The following is a 20,798-nucleotide window of genomic DNA, read 5'->3' as shown; positions in this document are numbered from 1 at the left end:
GGCTATCACGAGAGGGCACAGTTTTAAGGTGCTTGGAAGCAGGTACAGAGGGGTTGTCAGTGTAAGTTTTTTTATGCAGAGAGTGGTGAGTGTGTGGAATGGGCTGCCAGCAACAGTGGTGGAGGCGGATATGATAGGGTCTTTTAAGAGACTCCTGGATAGGTACATGGAGCTTAGAAAAACAGAGGGCTATGGGTAACCCTAGGTAATTTCTAAAGTAAGTACATGTTTGGCACAGCTTTGTGGGCCATAGGGGCTGTATTGTGCTGTAGGTTTTCTATGTTTCTATGAATACATCTCCGTCCAAATCATTCACTTATATTACTAAAAGCAAAGGTGCAGCAGTAATGTTAATCAATATTGCTAATCTCAGACATCCACTCATAGAAATTACTCTCTAACAGCATCCTCTGTCTCCCATTACCAGACTATTTTTGGATTCAGTTTACCAATTTGTCTTTAATCCCATGGGACCTAATACTTTAGACCAGTCTCCCATGTTGGACCATGTCAAAGGCCTTATTGAAATCCATGTGAACCAGATCTGCTGCACTGCTTTAATCAATATACCTTGTTACTCTTCAAAAAAAAATCAGATTGATCACACACAATCTGCCTTTGACTAAGCTATGTTGTTTGAGACTGATTAGTCCCCAACTTTCCAAGTGATTGTTAATCCTTTCCCACAGATTTTTCCCCATGAATTTTCATAACATTGATTGTTAGGCTCTCAGGTCTCTAATAAACAGGCTTTTTCCTGCTGCCCTTCTTAAAACAGGACCACATATGCCATCCTCCAGTCATCTGGTACTTTGTAGCCAGCAATAGTTAAAAATTCTCAGGACGCCAGTAATCTCTTCCCTTGCTCCCAATGGCAGCCTGGGTTAAATCTATGACCATGCAGTCCAAAGTCCCTTTTAACATTCTCTTGCCATGCTGCACCTACCCTTTCCCAAAAATGCATTACCTCACACTTCTCCAGGTTAAATTCTTTTTGCCACACTCCTGCCCACTGATCACATCAGAATCAGGTTTATTATCACCGGAATGTGACGTGAAATTTGTTAACTTAGCAGCAGCAGTTCAATGCAATACATAATATAGCAGAAGAAAATAAATAAATAAATAATCAATTACAGTATGTGTATATTGAATAGATTAAAAATCATGCAAAAAAACAGAAATAATATATATTTAAAAAGTGAGGTAGTGTTCAAGGATTCAACGTCCATTTACGAATCTGATGGCAGAGGGGAAGAAGCTGTTCCTGAAATCACTGAGTGTGTGCCTTCAGGCTTCTGTACCTCCTACCTGAGAAAAGGGCATGTCCTGGGTGCTGGAGGTCCTTAATAATGGACGCTGCCTTTCTGAGACACCACTCCCTAAAGATGTCCTGGGTACTTTGTAGGCTAGTGCCCAAGATGGAGCTGACTAGATTTACAACCCTCTGCAGCTTCTTTCAGTCCTGTGCAGTAGCCACCCGCGCCCCCCCCCCATACCAGACAGTGATGCAGCCTGTCAGAATGCTCTCCACGATACATCTGTAGAAGTTTTTGAGTGTATTTGTTGACATACCAAATCCCTTCAAACTCTTAATGAAGTATAGTTGCTGTCTTGCCCTCTTTATAACTGCATCGATATGTTGGGACCAGGTTAGGTCCTCAGAGATCTTGACACCCAGGAACTTGAAACTGTTCACTCTCTCCACTTCTGATCCCTCTATGAGGATTGGTATGTGTTCCTTCGTCTTACCTTTCCTGAAGTCCACAATCAGTTCTTTCGTCTTACTGACATTGAGTGCAAGGTTGTTGCTGTGGCACCACTCCACTAGTTGGTATATCTCACTCCTGTATGCCCTCTCGTCACCATCTGAGATTCTACCAATAATTGTTGTATCATCAGCAAGTTTATAGATGGTATTTGAGCTATGCCTAGCCACGCAGTCATGGGTATATAGAGAGTAGAGCAGTGGGCTAAGCACACACCCCTGAGGTGCACCAGTGTTGATCGTCAGTAAGGAAGAGATGTTATCACCAATCCACACAGACTGGGGTCTCCCGGTTAGGAAGTTGAGGATCCAGTTGCAGAGGGAGGTACAGAGGCCCAGGTTCTGCAACTTCTCAATCAGGATTGTGGGAATTATGGTATTAAGTGCTGAGCTATAGTCGATGAACAGCATCCTGACATAGGTGTTTGTGTTGTCCAGGTAGCCTAAGCCATGTGAAGAGCCATTGAGATTGCATCTGCCATTGACCTATTGTGGTGATGGGTAAATTGCAATGGGTCCAGGTCCTTGCTGAGGCAGGAGTTCAGTCTAGTCATGACCAACTTCTCAAAGCATTTCATCACTGTAGATGTGAGTGCTACCAGGCGATAGTCATTAAGGCAGCTCACATTATTGTTCTTAGGCACTGATATAATTGTTGCCTTTTTGAAGCAAGGGGGAACTTCTGCCCATAGCAGTGAGAGGTTGAAAATGTCCTTGAATATTCCCACCAGTTGGTTGGCACAGGTTTTCAGAGCGTTACCAGGTATTCCATCGGGACCTTCTGCCTTGCGAGGGTTCACTCTCTTTAAAGACAACCTAACATCGGCCTCTGAGACAGAGATCACAGGGTCATCAGGTGCAGCAGGGATCTTCACAGCTGTAGTCATATTCTCCTTTTCAAAGTGGGCATAGAAGGTGTTAAGATCATCTGGTAGCAAAGCATCGCTACTATTCATGCTATTGGGTTTTGCTTTGTAGGAAGTAATGTCTTGCAGAACCTGCCATTACCTATAGCATTCTTTAGTTGAGAACTTTTCTCCTCATTTTCAACCATATGGCTATTTTTATGTATTGTCTGCAAACTTCATTTTCATATCTTCTACATTTGAATCTAAGTTATCAATATTTGCTATAAAAAGCAAGGAGAAGAGACATGACCAATTCCATCATTAACATTCTTCCACCATTACCCTTTGTGTCCTGCCACTGAGCCAACTTTGCATCTAAGTGGACTTTAAATATTTGACCAGCTTTCCATGTGGAACCTTATAAAAAGCAATCCAAAAATTCACATAGACTACATCAAACAGATAGCTCTCATAACTCTCCTTGTTACTCCATCAAAAAACAAAATCTTCAGTAAGACCCAACGTGTGACAAATCCACAGAATCTGTCCTTCATTAATCTGTGCCTTTCTAAAGTGTTATTTAAATATGTTTAGTGATGTTACATAGACAAATAGCAATGCAGAGCTGAACGGGCTCCGTGCCTGTGGACTCACTTTCAGGAACTCAGTGGTTGTGTTCTGTTGTTTATTTGTTTGCATTTTTCATTGTTTGCACAATTTATTCTGTTTTTGCACATTGGATGTGTGACCGTCCTTGTGATATTAGGTGTTTCGTGGATTCAATTGTGATCCTTTCTTTGTTTTGTGGCTGCCTACAAGTAGACAAATCTCAATTCTGTATATGGTATACATTCTTTGATAACAAATGTACATTGAACTTTAAATACACCAATTCATTTGCCCAAACCAACAATATTTTTGGCATTTCGGAGAGTTAGGCTGAATAGAAGATGAAGTGGGGAGCTGATCTAATACTGTGGTAAGTCGGACAATAGGAAGAAATTGCCTTGGCTTAGGGAATCAAAAAAGGAATCAATTTCAATGAAAAAAAACACAGAAAATTTCAATTAAGTTATCTCCAGCTTTTTTATTCCTTTGTGGTTTCTCTCTGTCTCTAACTGCCATAATTAACCTATTGACCAGATCACAACATGTCAATGCTAGCCTTCCCTTTTTTCTGTCCATCGCTATCACACCCTCTCTACAACTTAACAATGACCCATTTTCCTGAAGTGTTTTTTGAAATTCACTTTCCCTTTCTATAGATAGAAACATGGAAACATAGAAACCTACAGCACAATACAGGCCCTTCAGCCCACAATGCTGTGCTGAACATGTATTTACCTTAGAAATTACCTAGGGTTACCCATAGCCCTCTATTTTTCTAAGCTCCATGTATCTATCCAGGAGTCTCTTAAAAGATCCTATCGTATCCCCCTCCACCACTGTCACCGGCAGTCCATTCCACGCACTCACCACTCTCTGCGTAAAAAACTTACCCCGATATCTCCTCTGTACCTACCTCCAAGCACCTTCAAACTGTGCCCTCTCGTGTTAGCCATTTCAGCCCTGGGAAAAAGCCTCTGACTATCCACACGATCAATGCCCCTCATCATCTTATACACCTCTATCAGGTCACCTCTCATCCCCCACCACTCCAAGGAGAAAAGGCCAAGTTCACTCAACCTATTCTCATAAGGCACGCTCCCCAATCCAGGCAACATCCTTGTAAATCTCCTCTGCACCCTTTCTATGGCTTCCACATCCTTCCTGTAGTGAGGTGACCAGAACTGAGCACAGTACTCCAAGTGGGGTCTGATCAGGGTCCTATATGGCTGTAACATTACCTCTTGGCTCTTAAACTCAATCCCACGATTGATGAAGGCCAATGCATCGTATGCCTTCTTAACCACAGAGTCAACTTGCTCAGCAGCTTTGAGTGTCCTATGGACTCGGACCCCAAGATCCCTCTGATCCTCCACATTGCCAAGAGTCTTACCATTAATGCTATATTCTGCCATCATATTTGACCTACCAAAGTGAACCACCTCACACTTATCTGAGTTGAACTCCGTCTGCCACTTCTCAGCCCAGTTTTGCATCCTATCAATGTCCCGCTGTAACCTCTGACAGCCCTCCACACTATCCACAACACCTCCAACCTTTGTGTCATCAGCAGATTTACTAACCCATCCCACCACTTCCTCATCCAGGTCATCTATAAAAATCACGAAGAGTAGGGGTCCCAGAACAGATCCCTGAGGCACACCACTGGTCACCGAATGATGCTGAGAAAATGAATCTCAGGGTTGTATATGGTAGCATATATGTAATAAATTTACATTGAACTTTGCCTGATCTTCATAGATGGGGCAAATCAAAATGCCAAAGGTAATCTCAATAATGAGATCACGCATTGCATTCAAGGTGACTTCTTATAACAATATGTTACAGTGAATAAGAGAATGAGCTATATTATATCGCATCCTGTGCGAGGAGGTGGATTTAATTCCTTGTAAAGGGTCTTCTAGGGAAAAGTTAATCATAACACAAGCAAATTTCACATTTAGTTTGAAAATAACAAACAACAAACAGAAAATAAAGTCTTAAACTTAATGAAGGTCAATTACATAGATATGAAGGGACAGTTTGACTAAACTGGACTTGGAAATGAGATTAAAATGAATGACAGTAGATGGCCCGTGGCAGATAAGATCTCAGCATAATTATTAGAAAACATGCAAGCCTACAGACCCTGTGGGAAAAAATATTCCAGTTATGGTTACTTAAAGCACTTAGGGATAGTGTTAGACTGGAAGCAAAGGTCTTTAATTCTACAAAGAATTGAGGCGTGCCTAAAGATTTGGATAATTTCAAAGACCAGCAGCTAACTAAATTATTGACAATGAGTAAATGAAAAATATGAGAGTAAACATGCAAGAACTGTGAAGAATTCTACAAGTACATAAAAAGTAACAGAACAGGACACAATAGCACCTCAAGTAGTGAGGGTGCCTCACAGCACCAATGACTTGTCTTCAATTCTGATCTCCTGTACTGTCTGCATGAACTTTGCATGTTATACAAATTTACCCCAGCTGCAGGTTTCCTTGCACACTCCAAAGGTGTGCTGATTAACAGACTAATATTGTAGGTGGCTAGTGGTACAAACAGGGGAAGAACTGGTAGAATTATAGAATGTCTGTTGGTGAGTTTGCACTTGGAGTATTATATACAGTTTTGTTTTCTGTACTTCAGGAGAGATATTCAGTGCAAGCAATGGAGGGAGTTAGACTCACACAACACAAAGACAGGCCCTTCAGCTCAACTCATCAATGCCCACCAAGATTCCCAACTAAGCTAGTTCCATTTAACTGTGTTTTATCTCTATCCCCTTAAACCTTTCCTATCCATGTACCTGTCCATATACCCTTCAAATGTTGTTAGTGCACCTGCATCAACTACTTCCTCTGACAGTTTGTTCCATATGTATACCACCTAATGTGTGGAAAAATTGCCCCTCAGGTCCCTAATTTTCCCCTGACACCTTAATCTATGCCTTCTAGTTCATGACTCCCCAACCCAGAGAAAAAGACTTTGTGCATTCATCCTATCTTTGTCCCCCAATGATTTTATACACCTTTATAAGATCACTCTTCAATCTCCTACACTCCAAGGAATAAAATCCAAGCTGCCCAACCTCTCAATATAATACAGTTCTTCAAATCATTGCAACATCCTTGTGAATCCCTTCTGCACTCTTTCTAACTTAATGATATCTTTTCGATAGTAAGATGACCAAAACTGAAGACAATTTGCCTAATGCAACCATTACAACATAACATCCCAACCTCTATACTTAGTACACTGACTGAAGAAGGCCAGCGTGACAAAAGTCTTTTTCACCACCCTGTCTACTTATGACATGACTTTCAGTGAACTATGTACTTTTACTCCTAGGACTCTCTGCTCAACAACATTCCTCAGGGGCCTACTGTTCACTGTGAAAGTCATACCCTTGTTTAAATTTTGAAAATGCAACACCTCACACGTATCTAAGTTAAACTCAATTTTTCCTTTCCTCAGCCCTCTTTCCCTGCTAATCAAGATCCTGCTGTAGTTCCTAATAACCTTCTTCACTTACTACAATACCACCTACTTTACTGTCGTCTGCAAACCTGCTGACTTTGAATATTCTCGTCCAAAAATGAGCCACCGGAGATTACTTGTTCTTCAACATCATCTCCTCCTGAAGCTGCTACCTCCAACCTGTGGGAAGTTGCCTCTCAAAACATGCTCTAAATATCCCTGCAATTTAAAAAAAATCTGCTGGAGGAACTCTGTTGATTGTGATGTACCATATAAAAATGATTTGGATGAAAATATAGGTGGGTTGATTGCAGACGACACAAAAATTGGCAGAATTGTGGATAGTGAGGAAGGTTGTCAGGATATAATTCAGTTGGAAATGTGGACAGAGAAACTGTAAGTGGACTTTAATCCAGACAAGTGTGTGGTATTGCACTTTGGGAAGTCAAACGTAAGAGAAAGTATATAGTAAATGGCAGGACCCATTGATGTATAGGAGAATCTTGGGGAGCATGTCTATAGTTCCTGAAAATGGCAACACAGAAAGGCAAGTTTGGGGCATTGAATATAAAAGTTGGGAAGACATGTTGCAGCTGTATAAAACCTTGGTTAAACCACATTTGGAGCACTGCTTGCAATTCCAGTTGCTGTATTGCAGGAAGCATGAGGAGGCTTTGAAAGGGTGTAGAAGAGGTTTACCAGGTTGCCTGGTTTGGAGAATATTAGCTGTAAGGAGAGGTTGGACAAGTCTGGATTGCTTTCTCTGGAGTTTGATAGAGTTCTGAGGAACATAGGATGGGTAGATAAAGTGTTTTTTTCCATTGTAGAAATGTCAAATAATAGACTGTATAGTGTTAAGGCGAGAGGGGTAAGTTTAAAGGAAATTTACAAACAAGTGTTATTTTTGCATAGAGAGGAGAACATGCTGCTGGAAGATGGTGGAAGCAGATACCGTATTGCTGTTTAATAGGCATTGGGAGGAAGCAGGTAGGAAATGGAGGGATATGGACTGTGTGCAGGCAGATGAGATTAGTTTGGACTGGCATCACAATCAACACAGACATGGTGGGCCGAATGGCCTGTTCCTGCACTGAACTGTTTTATGCTCCATGTTCTAAGTTCTGGGTTCACTATAGTAACCATGCCAAGTCTCAATTAGATTTATTTGTTATGAGATTACATAAATCTGGTTGTCCATGAGCCAGTCCTCATCGGGGGAGCAGAAGTGGAGAGAGTCTTTCATTGATTCTGTTATGGTTATTATTCTATAGTTTTATTAAGTATGCCCACTAGAAAATGAATCTCAGGATAGTATATAGTGACATAAATGTACTTTGATAATAAATTTACTTTGTACTTTTGAACGTTGTTACTTTTTTTTGCATTTAGTAATGGTAGAGCAAGGAATGTGGCAGGCAACGAGGCTGCAGCAGAGTCACAGTATCAGTGCAACAAATCAAAGATGGTGATAAATCAGCATATAGGAGGGAGATTGAAAATCTGGCTGAGTGGTGTCATAACAATGTCAGCAAGACCAAGGAGCTGATTATAGACTTCAAGAGAAGGAAATCAGAATTCATGAGCCAGTCCTCAGGGGATCAGAGGTGGAGAGGTCAGCAACTTTATTATTTTGGGGGACCTGCCCTGGGCACGGCACATAAGTGCTGTTATGAGGAAAGCATGGGAGCAACTCTACTTCCTTAGGAGTTTACAAAGTTGCGGCATGACATCTAAAACTTTGACAAACTCCTATAAATGGGTGGTGGAGATTATATTGACGGGCTGCACCACAGCCTGGTATGGAAACACTAATGCCCTTGAATGGAAAATCCCACAAAAAGTAGTGGATACGGCCCAGTCCGTCACAGGTAAAGCCCTCCCCCCCCACTGAGCACATCTACACGGAGTGCTGTCACAGGAAAGCAGCATCCATCATCAGGGACCCCCACCAACCTGATCATGCTCTTTTCTCCCTGCTGCCATCAGGAAAAAGGTACAGGAGCCTCAGGACTCACATCACCTGTCACAACCACGGATTCGTCAGCGCAGCCAATATGGCAATTGCGCTCGTGAATATGCACGTGTCAGCTAATTATTATTTCATTGTAACAGTAATTAACTCCATTCTGTCGTAGTATTTGTCGAGACTTGGCCACAGCACAGCAATGCTTCACTGCCTGTCTGCATTCGGTCTTGCCTAAGAAATTGGACTGATGAATCAACTGACTCTGAAGACTAGCGGGATTTGTTTAATATTTAGTTGTTCTTTTCAGCCGTAGTGAAAGATTTGTTTTCCATTCGGGAGCGTAGTTAACGGCCCTGTTTGGCCTAGTGTTTATTGTTTTCTTTTCCCTTTAACACTGTTCGTATTAAAGTCTGTGAAATGTCAACCCACTTCAGTGTCTCTCACTCCACACTTGGGCCACATCCAAACATAGTGACAACGCCAGGTTCAGGAATGGTTATTACCCCATCAACCATCAGGTTCTTGAACCAAAGGGGATAAATAACTTCACTCAACTTCACCCGCCCATCACTAAACTGTTGCCACAACCAATGGGCTCACTTTCAAGGGCTCTTCATGTTCTCGATACTTTTTGCTTTTTTACTATTATTATTTCTCTGTTTTTATTTGCACAGTTTGGTGTCTTTTGCACATTGGTTAAGTGTGCAAGTTGCTGCAGTCTTTAATTGATTCTATACGTATACTGAGTATCCCACTAGAAAATGAATCTCAGTTGTCAATGGTGCTTCATTTCTTTGACATCTGCACCTTGTGTTTTATTAATCTGTTGCCACAGTATAAACTTAATTTTCTGAGTTCAAAGCTTTGTAATTCCCTCATCATTCTCTCCATCTTAAAACTGCTTTCTCCTTATCATTCTCTCATTGGATTCAGTCTCTCATCGTTTTGGCTCCCAACCTCCCACTCCATTTGAAGGAACAGACAAAAGACTTCATTTTAATTTGTTTTATCAACCATATTTGTTTGGAAATGGGGCAGGACTTGCAACAGTTTACTTAAACAGAGTCTCTATCCGCCATGAGGCAAACACTTCCAAAATCTATCCAATTAAAGCAGTTATTTCTCCACAAAATACAGTATTTGGAGGTTGGAGTTTATTATGTGTTCAAAATCTGGCATTGAAACAATATAGCCTCCAGTTAAGATTAAAGGAAATATTCAAGTTGGACTTGATGTGTCAAGAAATGCAGCCTTTCATACAATAATTGCTGTTGTGTAAAGGAGAATTGGGCCATAAAGTTGTGTGGGCATTTGGAGGAAAGTTCCAATTTGGATTGAGATCCCTGGGTCCTTGGAACAAGAACTCCCAGCATCATGACAAATCCTGTCAGGATTCAATACTCAAATAAAAAGACAAGGAGCTGGGAAGGCATAAACCATGGCAAAAACAACCAAATGCTCAGGGAAGTGCTTGGAAGATTGTAATAGAGTAATGTCAAGTTTAATCAAGACACGTATGGCTTCATCCAGGAATAGGTTACTTATGTACTATATAGATTTTACTTCCACAGGAGAGGAAATGGTGGAGCTGCACAAAGGGACTCAATGTTGAAGTATACTTCGTGAATAGATTGATTCAGTCTGAAGAAATTATACTGTTTCACTGCAATAATACAAATTATCTATTAACAAGAGTAAAATGAGAAAACAAGGAGTGATAATGAAACAGTGGTACAAACATAATTAAGTGAACTTATACAGTATATTGGTCCAGGGTGAATGAAGATGTAGAGCTAGCCAAAGAATTTACAGTGCATCTGGACTGTTTAAGACAAACTTCTAAAGCGCTACTTTAATTATGGAAGTGATCTGCAAGCTTATTCCAATGGGTCCAATTCAGCAAATGGAAGAAGGAGTGGAGCATCTTTAGATACTAATTGACAATCATTCAAACTGTCCAAAAGTCCAACATGTGTGCTTCCCCAATACTACAGACCATACAATTGAGAAATTAAGATCAACTTTTGCTGTGTGCAGTCTGTCTAAAGAAGTTGTTACAAGCAATGGTCCAGACAGGTATAGGTGATTGGTATGATTGGCCAGTAGATGCAAAGAAGTAGTATTATGGGCATACAAAAGACTAGGATTTATCAAGTGAAGATCAGCAATAGATTTCCTTGTGGGTGGCTTATGGTGCAAAATATCCAGGAGCAGAGCAAGGAGGACTGTGAGATGAAGGGTGTTTCTGCAGTGCATCCAGAACTAGTGACGCAGAATCAACATGTGATCTTGTTGAGGAGACACCATCAGTAAGACCAGACTGGATGGATCATCCAACAATACCTAGGAATCTACAAATTGATTGCAGGTGCCGCCAATACCTTTGCCGAGGTCACAGTTGATGGTACAAAGTAGTTTGGAGTCATTGAGTCATACAACACAGAAACAGGCCCTTCAGACCCCCACCCACCATGCCCATGCTAACCATTGTACATATCTACACTAATCCCATTAGTTCTGTAACTTTTTGAGTATGCCTTAAAGTTCAAGAACTTGACTAGGTGCTCCTAAATGCTGTGGAAGTATCTGCCTCCACCACCTTTTCAGGCAGAGATTCCAGACTCAAAGCATCTTCTGTATGGACAAAACTCCTTCTCAGATCCCTGCTAAGCCTCCTATCTCTCACCATAAACCCACAGCCTCTTGTCAAGGACACCCACACCATGGGAAAAGATTTTTATTTTCTACCTCTCTCATAATTTTGTATACCTCTCTCAGCCTCATCTGCTGCAGGGAAAACAAACCCAGGCTACCTAATATTTCCTTATAATTGAAATGCTTCAGACCAGGCAACATTCTGATGTATCTCTTCCTGCACCCCTTCAGTGCAGTCATATCCTTCCTATAGAGTTGTAGAACAGAACTGCACACGGTACTTCAGCCGTGACTTAACCAAGGTTGTAATACGATGCCATGGAGTTGTATAGCCCAGAAACAGACCCTTTGACCCAACTCATCCACCTACTGTGATGTCCATATACGCCAATCCCATCTGTCTGCATTAGGCCCACATCCAGCCACAACCCACCTCATCTCCCAAATCCAAGTACCTGTCCAAAAGACATGTAAATATCATAAATATAGCTTCCTCTTCCACCTCCTCAGCTATGGTAGCATTTAAACTTGTTGTAGTAAACTTGTGAGGATGTAAACTCAGTGTGCGTGTCCTGGCGGTTAAAATGGGAAGCAGTCCAGTATAAGGAACATTGGCTGTGAACAATAATTGTTGCTTTAAGACTGATAGTTCTTTAAAGTTTATGACTTGTAACTCACTGTTATGAACAACAATCTTTATAGATAGTTCCACAAGCAAGTCGATAAAATCCTGGAATTAAAAGGAGGCAACACACAAAGTGCTGGAGGAACTCAAGGGGTCAGATATCATCTATAGAGGGAAATGGATAGTTAACGTTTTGGGTCAAGACTTTTCATCTCAAAACATCAGCTGTCCCTTTCCCTCCATAGATGCTGCTTGACCCACTGCGTTTCTCCAGTGCTTAGTGTGTTGCTCCAGGCTCTAGCATCTGCAGTCGCTCATGTCTCCACAAAGAAAAGACACATTGGTTTCAGCTCTTTGTGTCTTGTGTATATTGGCTTACACACTCTGCAAATGGGCTTTGTTCGATTTTAGCAATCTCCTGAGAACACACATTAATTCAGCAGGGAATCAAACCTTGTAAAATGTTTATCTACACCTACAGGTGGAGCTCCACTCAAGAAGTCTCAAAAGATAATTGTCCTGTGATGCAGAGAAGTGTTTTCAATCATGGTCGAGCTGGAAATTACCTGCTTGAGTTCTGCCTGCTGCCATTGCATGGAATGCAACGAATGTCAACATGGGCATTCCCTTGTTACTGAGAAGTATTTTTAATGGAGCATCTAACTCAATTACTGATTCTGAGTTGAAATAAGATTTACTAGGATGGGTCTCCCTATGGAATCATACATGGTGGCCATTACTTCCACACCTCACAATTCCCTTGTGTAAACAGATAGGCCATTCATTCCCTCAGGCTGTTACACCATTTTATCAGATCAAGGTTCACTTATTGTCCACGTTTGAACCAAGACCCTTTAATACCCTTCTCAGCCTCATCAGTGCAGGTTGTCGAGCAAGCCACACACCATCCTGATTTGAAATATTTCACTGTTCCTTCACCATCATTTGGGTCAGGGACTGTAGTGGTTCCAGAAGGCAGCTCACCACTGCCTTCTCAAGAACAACTGGGGATGTGCAGTGCTGGCTGAGCTCGCAAAGCCCACAGCCACTGAATAAATGTTTTGAAAAGGCCTCAGCCTTGAGGATTTCAGTTGTCCCACAAATCCACAGCTTCTTGGGAAGGGGGAGTTCCAAATATCTACCATCCTGTGTTCCTCCTGAGCTGAGTCCAATTTTAAGACTTTGCCCCTGTTGTCAAATCCCCTCAACAGAGAGTCTGGCTTCATGTCTCACCAACCTTACCCAGTCCTTTCAACTTTCTAAACACCTTAATTCAATTACTCCTCAATATTCAAAACCTTGCAAACACAGGCAATACAATTTAATTTTTAGAACCTGGTGTCATGCTTAACATTGTCCATATCCCATACATCAGAAAGGTCCTACACCTTCTCCTGAAATGTTCACTTTTACTTATTTTTGTTTTAGTTTCCCCAATTCTTTTTAGGCCCACTTCCTACTGATTGAGGGCTGCCATCACCATTCATTGCGACACTGCCTCCCTCTCAGGATGGTCCTGGCTCTACCCCCAGTCACTACCCTGCACCTGTACCTACCCCAGTCATGACCTTGTTCCTGTTCCTGTCCCTGAGATGACACCCCTGCACGTGCATCAATTCATACGATTCCAGCAAATTTTACAGAGTGCTGTCTCTTATTGTCTCCCTGTCCAAATGGTTAGCTTTGAAAGTGTTCATTCATTCGTTACGTGCCACCTTGTATGATGTGGGTGATCATGGCCTTTCCATGACCATGATTGTTCTTGGCAATTTTTTCTACATTGCCTTCTTCTGGGCAGTGTCTTTACAAGTAAGGTGACTGCAGCCATTATCAATACTCTTCAGAGATTGTCTGCCTGATGTCAGCAGTCGCATAACCAGGACTTATGATCTGCACCAGCTGCTCATACAACCATCCACCACCTGCTCCCAAGGCTTCACTTGACCCTGATCAGAGGCTAAGCAGGTACTACACCTTACCCAAGGGTGACCTGTGAGCTAGCAGAGGGAAGGAGTGCCTTACACCTTCTTTGGTATCTCCACCCCAGCACCCATTTATTTGAAAGCGTAGTTAATTTATAAGTGCTCAGATTGGCATGAAATTGAAACAGTCTGAATATTTAGCAGCATTTCCTGCTCCTTTTCTCGATGCCACATGAGCAACAGTTTTATTGGGAAATATTTTCAGTCCTTGTTGAGAAGGGTGTTAAGACACTTCATGGATCTTTGGCTTTCTAACAGGAGCCTGGAGTACAAAAACTAGAAAGTTATATTAAGTTGTTATAAGCCACTGGCAGGCATCATTTGGAGAACTATGTTCAAGTCAGCAGTTTCCATATAAGACTGGCATCTATCCAACATACTGCAAAAATCTCTTCCCACCTTTGTACTGTCTATCTCCTTTTTACATTCTCAGCCCCGATGCAGAGCCTTGGCCTGAATGTCGACGAGCCTTTTTCTTCCACAGATGCTGCTTGACCCATTGAGTTCCTCCAGCAGTTTGTTTGTAACTCTAAAATTTCCCTGGTATGTTCCTCAGCCTTCCCCAGTCTGTCCCCTCTCATTCAACAATAATGTAATGGAGTGTATCAAAGACAGCATCATCCAGTGGCACCTAGCAATAACATGCTCATTGATGCCTAGTTTCTGTCTGTGAGGGTCTTGGCTCCAGAAACCAATGCCAAATTGGTCATAATATGACAGAAGAGCTAAATTTGAGATGAGATAGCTGGGTTTTGACATGACAGCAATACTTGACTAAGTCTACCATCAAGGAACCCAACCAACATTGAAGCCGATGAGATTCAGAAGGAGTACGCTTCTCCAGCCTGAGTCATACTTCGTGCCTAGGCATCTTCAGTTCCTTTGATCGACTTACTTTACCACCTCAGAAGTGGTGATGTTCACAGAGAATGTTCAGTGTTAAATTCCACACACACTTCCTCCAATAATGAAGCAGCATTTTACAACCTTGGAGGAATTCCAGCTTTGCTTGCCAACAGGAGCATTCACATCTCACGTCGCAAATAATGCCTGTAATGCCTGTATTCAACAACAGAGAGCCTAACCACTTCACTTGACATTTAGAGGCATAGCTTTATTGGATGATCATAATCAGTCCTGAAGAAGGGCCTCAGCCTGAAACGTCAACTGTTTACTCATTTCCATAAATGCTGTCTGACCTGCTGAGTTCCTCCAGCATTTTGTATCCTGGAGTCATGACTTAACTGGACTCCAAATTAGTGCAGGTCAGAGGTAGGGGAGTGAATCATCCCAAAGGTGTCAATAGATGTTTAGATATTAAGACAATCAAGGGATATGGAGTTTGTTTTGTAAAGTAATGCAGAGTTAAAAGACCAATCCTGATTGATTAAGTAGTGGAGGAATCAGGAGTGTTTGAATGTACTATTCCTGCTTAAGTTTCCATTTCTAATGCTTCTAGCACTACAGAGTTTAAGTGAGAATTATTGCCATCAGCTTTAACAACTGTCCAGAAACTCAACAACATCCAGTCAATGCAGCCCCTTAATTGGTATCCCATCTACCTTCTTAAAAATTTATTCCCTCAATCACAGATACGCCTTAGCAGCAACTAAGGTACCTCTGTGATGGAGGGAATAAATTAAGGTCTACTACCTATAACCTCTTCCACAGCATCTTCTAAAACAATGTGTTAGAGAAGGATAGGAACTGCAGGTGCATTGAACTGGCATTGCCTGCAAGCTCCCTTCCAATTCACATTCCATTCAGACATACTGTACAAATATATTACAATTCTTCCTTCATTGCTGGGTCTAAATCCTGGAATTCCTTCCCCAGCAGCACTGTGGGAGTATCTTCAAGAGAAGGACTAGGGACGTCCAAGGCAGTAACACACAAAGGTTTTGAGGAGCTCAGAAGATCAGGTGGGATGGAGGGATTTGGACCGTCAATGGTCCAGTTGGGTTGAGACCTTTCCTCTGGACTGGAAAAAAAGAGAGGAAATAGCCATTGCTGACCCACTACATTTTTCCAGCACCTTTGTACGTTGGTTCAAATTTCCAGCATCTGTAAGCCCTTGTCAAGACAGCAGTTCACCTCCTTCTCAAGGGCAATTAGGGATAGGTCTTGCTAGTGACACTCACATCCCATAAATTAATCAAATATTATTCTAATCATTGTAACAGACTTTTGAGATTATATTAAGTTCTTGGAAAGTCTACAACAAAAAATAATTGAATGAAACAAAGTTGAAGAATTTGTTTACAGGGGAGTAAAGATAATTAACAAAGAATTTAATAGCAGTTTAAAATTGACTATTGCCCAGGTTCTAAAATCTTCAACCTGTTTCCCAACAGTAAATTGGGTAACAGATACTGCTTCTTTTAAAAAGCATTTCTAATTACCTCTTCTTCTTTCTCTCTCCAGGTTCTGAAAACCTATTTCTCAATACAGTACTGAATGATAAAACAGAATTTTAGTTCTACCACCAGTCAACAAATATAGGACTTCATAAAACTTAGTATCCATTTATCAGCATTGAGCAAGAACCTAAGTGACTGAGCAGACAAGGAAGTCTCAATGCTTGTGGGTTTGAAGCGGCATCTGTTCCAGAAAGCAACTATCAGCCTGCATCTCCCCTCCTCCCACCATTTCACCACTGGACCTCATCCCTTCCCCTTACCTCCATTTCTTTATGTAATTAGAAACTAATAATAGGAGAGTCAATGCAGATTTATGGATGGGAAACTAGTTTGACAAATCTGTTGGTTTACCGACATTTTAACTAGCAGACTACATCAAGGTAAACCAAACAATGTGGTATATTTGGAATTTCAAAAGGTCTTCAATAAGATGTTATGCAAAATATTATAAAAAACAGAAAACAAAACAAAGTATTGGAGGTAACAACCTGGTGTGGATTGAGAATTGGTTAATAGACAAAAATAAAGACCTGGGTAAATAAGTCATTTCAGGTTGGGAGGCTTTGTTCTTGGGGTGCTGCAAGGATAATAACAAGCCATGAAGGCCACAAAATAAGAGAGAACAGATACTAAACACAACAGGCAACAATGTAACTGAAGGCTAGGAGCAGCTGGTTGAGGCTCACTAATTCAATAGGTGAACAGGGGCTGTGGATGAGAGCAGGGTTTAAATAGGCTGCAGGGGATGAGTTGGAAATGAGTGGCAGGTGACTCCTGTCAGCTGGGTGGAACTGTACTGAGCACATTGAGGGCAGGCAGTGAAGAACTGATGTACATCTGTGATCATTATGGGCCATTAGAACTGAAAATCCAAGGTTCGCCATTTGCCTGGATGGCCAAAGAGTGGTGAGGAGTGGACCCACCGGCAAATCTGGCTATCAAGGTCCCAGACAATTGGGGTGAGGATCTGAGAGGATGAAATGATTGGCTGAGGGTTTATCTTCATTTCAATTGGGTCAAACTGTCATGACAGGGCTCTGCCTTAGTGTTCTTGGAGCCGGGTCGGAAGGAAATAATGAAGTTGAATTGTTTAATGAAGAGAGCCGAGTGAACCTGACGTGTGTTGAGTTGATGGGTCTGTTGTAGGGATATAAGGGTCTGGTGGTCAGTCCAGATCAGGAAGGGCTTGGCGTTCACTCACAGTCAATGTCGCCATTCCTCCAAGGTCCATTTGATGATGAGTAACTCTCTGTCTCCTTCTCCATAATGACATTGTGTAGAGTTGAATTTGCTCAAGAAGAAGGCACAAGGGTGTGTTTTCCCCTCCAGTCCTTGCTGAGTAAGGATAGCTCCAGTGCCCACATCAGATACGTCTACCTCTACCACAAAAGGTCTGGAAGGGTTTAGATGGCAGAGAATGTGAGTGATGGTGAAGTATCTCTTGAGCTGTAGTACACAGCAGCAGACTAGGTTGTCCATGAGATAGGTGATTTTGAAACTATAGTTTTGATGAAATTGTGGTAAAAGTTGGAGAAACCCAAGAAGTGCTGTAGTGTTTGAGGGAGTGCAGTTGGGGCCATTCAACAATGGTGCACACTTTCTCTGGGTCCTTGATTATACCTTGGGGTGAAGGTGTGTACCCCAGGAAGGGAACTACTTACATTACAGTTGGTTTTCGAGGAGATGCTAAAGGACTGAACGGACTTCAGATGTGGTCTTGGAGGTCTTTGGAGAAGATAAGGATGTCGATGAGGTAGATAAACACATACCTGTGTAGCATATCTTGGAGGATCTCATGAATAAAGGCTTGGAAAACAGCTGGACTGTTGTAAAACCTGAAATGCATCACCAAATATTTGTAGTGGTCAGTGGGTGTTATGAACGCCATCTTCCACTCATCCCCCTGGCGGATGCGGATTGGGTTGCATGTGTTTGGCGAAGATCTGGACTCCATGGAGTGTTTCAGACGTGCTATCCATCAAAGGGGAGAGGGTAGTGATTCTTAATGCAGATTTTTTTGAGTCCGTGGTAGTCAATGTATGGACAAAGAGCGCCATCTTTCTTTTTGACAAAGAAGAATCTTGCACCAGCTGGGGACTATGATGGTTGAATGAAGCCGTGCTGTAGCACTTCAGTGATGTTGTCATTCATGGCTTGGGTCTCAGGAGGGGAGAGGGAGAACAGACGACCTTGGGAAGGAGTGGTGCCAAGGGAGGAGGTGGTTTCTGAGGTGGCAGAGTGCTGTCTTCCCTCTTACTGAAGGCAATGGACAAGTTGTGGTATTCCAGTGGGAATCTGGTGAGGTTAAGGGTTCCTCCACGTCTATGGATTTAAGGGGTGAAGTCAACAGAGGATGCAGGCAGATAGGTCTCCAACTCAGCAATGAACCAGATATCCAGGCAAAGTGAGGGTCGTGAGTGGAGAGCCAGGGGTAACCCAAGATGTGTTGTGTGAGTCAATCAGGAGGAATTGGATGGATTTGCAGTGCTCTCCCATGCTCATGTACACAGGACTTGTGTGCGCTCTGACCATCCTAGCCATCAATGGTCGTGATGTACATGGGGTGTGAGATAGGCTCGGTAGGGAGTCCAAGCTGCACACACAGAGTTCAGTCCAAGAAGCTGCTCCGTAGTAAGTGCACAAGTAAATTCTCCACTGATGCTCATGCTCTTGGGGGGTTAAGGGAGCTCTCCCTAACTGCACAGTCCTGAGGGCATTGTTGATGTGGACCCTGCAGCCCGAAATAGTTCTGGGAACAGAACTGAGGTTCTGTCTGGTGATCTGGAGGGGTGTTTCATAAGATGCTTGTCAACACAGAGGGCCAGAGTGATGAGGCTTTTGAGATTGCTGGGTACCTCATGAGTCTTTCAATTGCTCCAAGAGACCGTGATAGAAGTGGACCAGCAACACTTCCATATTCCAGCTGCACTCCGCCACGAGGGTCCTGAATTCCAGTGTAATCCAACACTGAGCGTGAGCCTTGATGCAGATGAAGGATTCGCTCTGCTGCCCCCCTTCCATTTCCCAGATGGTTGAAAACACAGCATATCTCAGCGGTGAATTCCTCATATTTATTGCAAACGGTGGTTTTATTGTTCCAGTTAGTGGCAGCCCAGGCCAGAGCTCTCCCAGTTCAGAGGGAGATGATGAAGGCACTCTTGGCTCAGTTCATAACATACAGAGATGGCTGCAGCTCAAATGCAAGACTCACTGGGACAGGAAGCTGCGGCATCAGGTTGGGGATGTGTTGAAGCATTCAAGCACTGGAATCCGGGGCTCCGAGGGAGGAAGTTGACTGACACAGGGTTGCTATATAGAGTCAGAGAGTTGGTTGAGAGTGGCGAACAGATGGCCAATGATTTCCTGCTACTTCTGGCTCATGTGCTCATGTCAATGGATGACTCCCTTTAGGCAAGCAAACTCCACTGGGTTAATCACTGGTTCACCCATCCTGTCAGGAAAGGCCTGACCGAAATGCAGAGCAGCGGAGACAATTGAGCGGTGAACTTTAATAATAAACTGCAAAATAGCAAGCCACGAGGAACCAGAAAACAAGAAAGAAAAAGTACTAAACACCACAGGCAACAAGGTTACCGAAGGCTAGGAGTAACTGGTTGAGATTGGCTGGTTCGATGAGTAAACAAGGACTGTGGTTGAGAGTTGGATTTAAATAGGCTGTGAATGATTTGGAAATGAATGGCAAGTGACTCCTGTTAGCTGGGTAGAGACTGGGAGGTGCCTGCCTGTGCAGGCCTGACAGATATAGACAAATTAGGAGAATGGGCAAAGACACGGCAGATGGAAAATAAGTGTAAAATGTGAGGTATTCCCCTTTGAAAGTATAACTGGAAAGACATTATTTTTAAATAGTAGGATTAGGAATAAGGTGGGTGCTCAGAGGGACCTGTGTTTCCTTGTAAAAGAATCACCAAAGTTAACATGCAGAGTTGGACTTGATTGCAAGAGAACTTCAGTATCTTTCAAATAAAATTATCTTACTCCAATTATACAGAAACTTGGTGACACTGAATCTGGAATATTTTGTATAGCTCTGGTCTGCATTCTTAAGGAAGGATATACAAGTGACTGAGAGGGAGATAGAGGCAAAGGTTTGTGACATGGATTTTGGAGACAGCAGGTTTTTCTGTGTCAGAAGACATCAAGCAGAGTCAGCCTATGCAGTTTTGAGTTCAGGAGTTAGAGAGGTGATTTCAAAATAACTCACAAATTTGGTACAGAGTTTGACAAAGTAATGCAGAGATAATATTTCCATAGTTGAATTGTTCAGAGCCAAAGGTTATAATTTCAAAATAAGGTGTTAGCCATTCAGGACTGGGGTAAGAAGTAATTCATTGCCCAGAGGACAGTTAAAATTTTGGAATTCTCTGACCAAGAGGGCTAAGGAAGTCTGGGTACTCATTGCATTTAAGGGAGTGACTTATGTC

The sequence above is a fragment of the Mobula birostris genome, chromosome X, assembly GCF_030028105.1.
Source record: "Mobula birostris isolate sMobBir1 chromosome X, sMobBir1.hap1, whole genome shotgun sequence".
NCBI lineage: Eukaryota > Metazoa > Chordata > Chondrichthyes > Myliobatiformes > Myliobatidae > Mobula > Mobula birostris.
The sequence above is the reverse complement of the archived record's forward strand: the minus strand, read 5'-3'. Positions refer to the sequence as shown.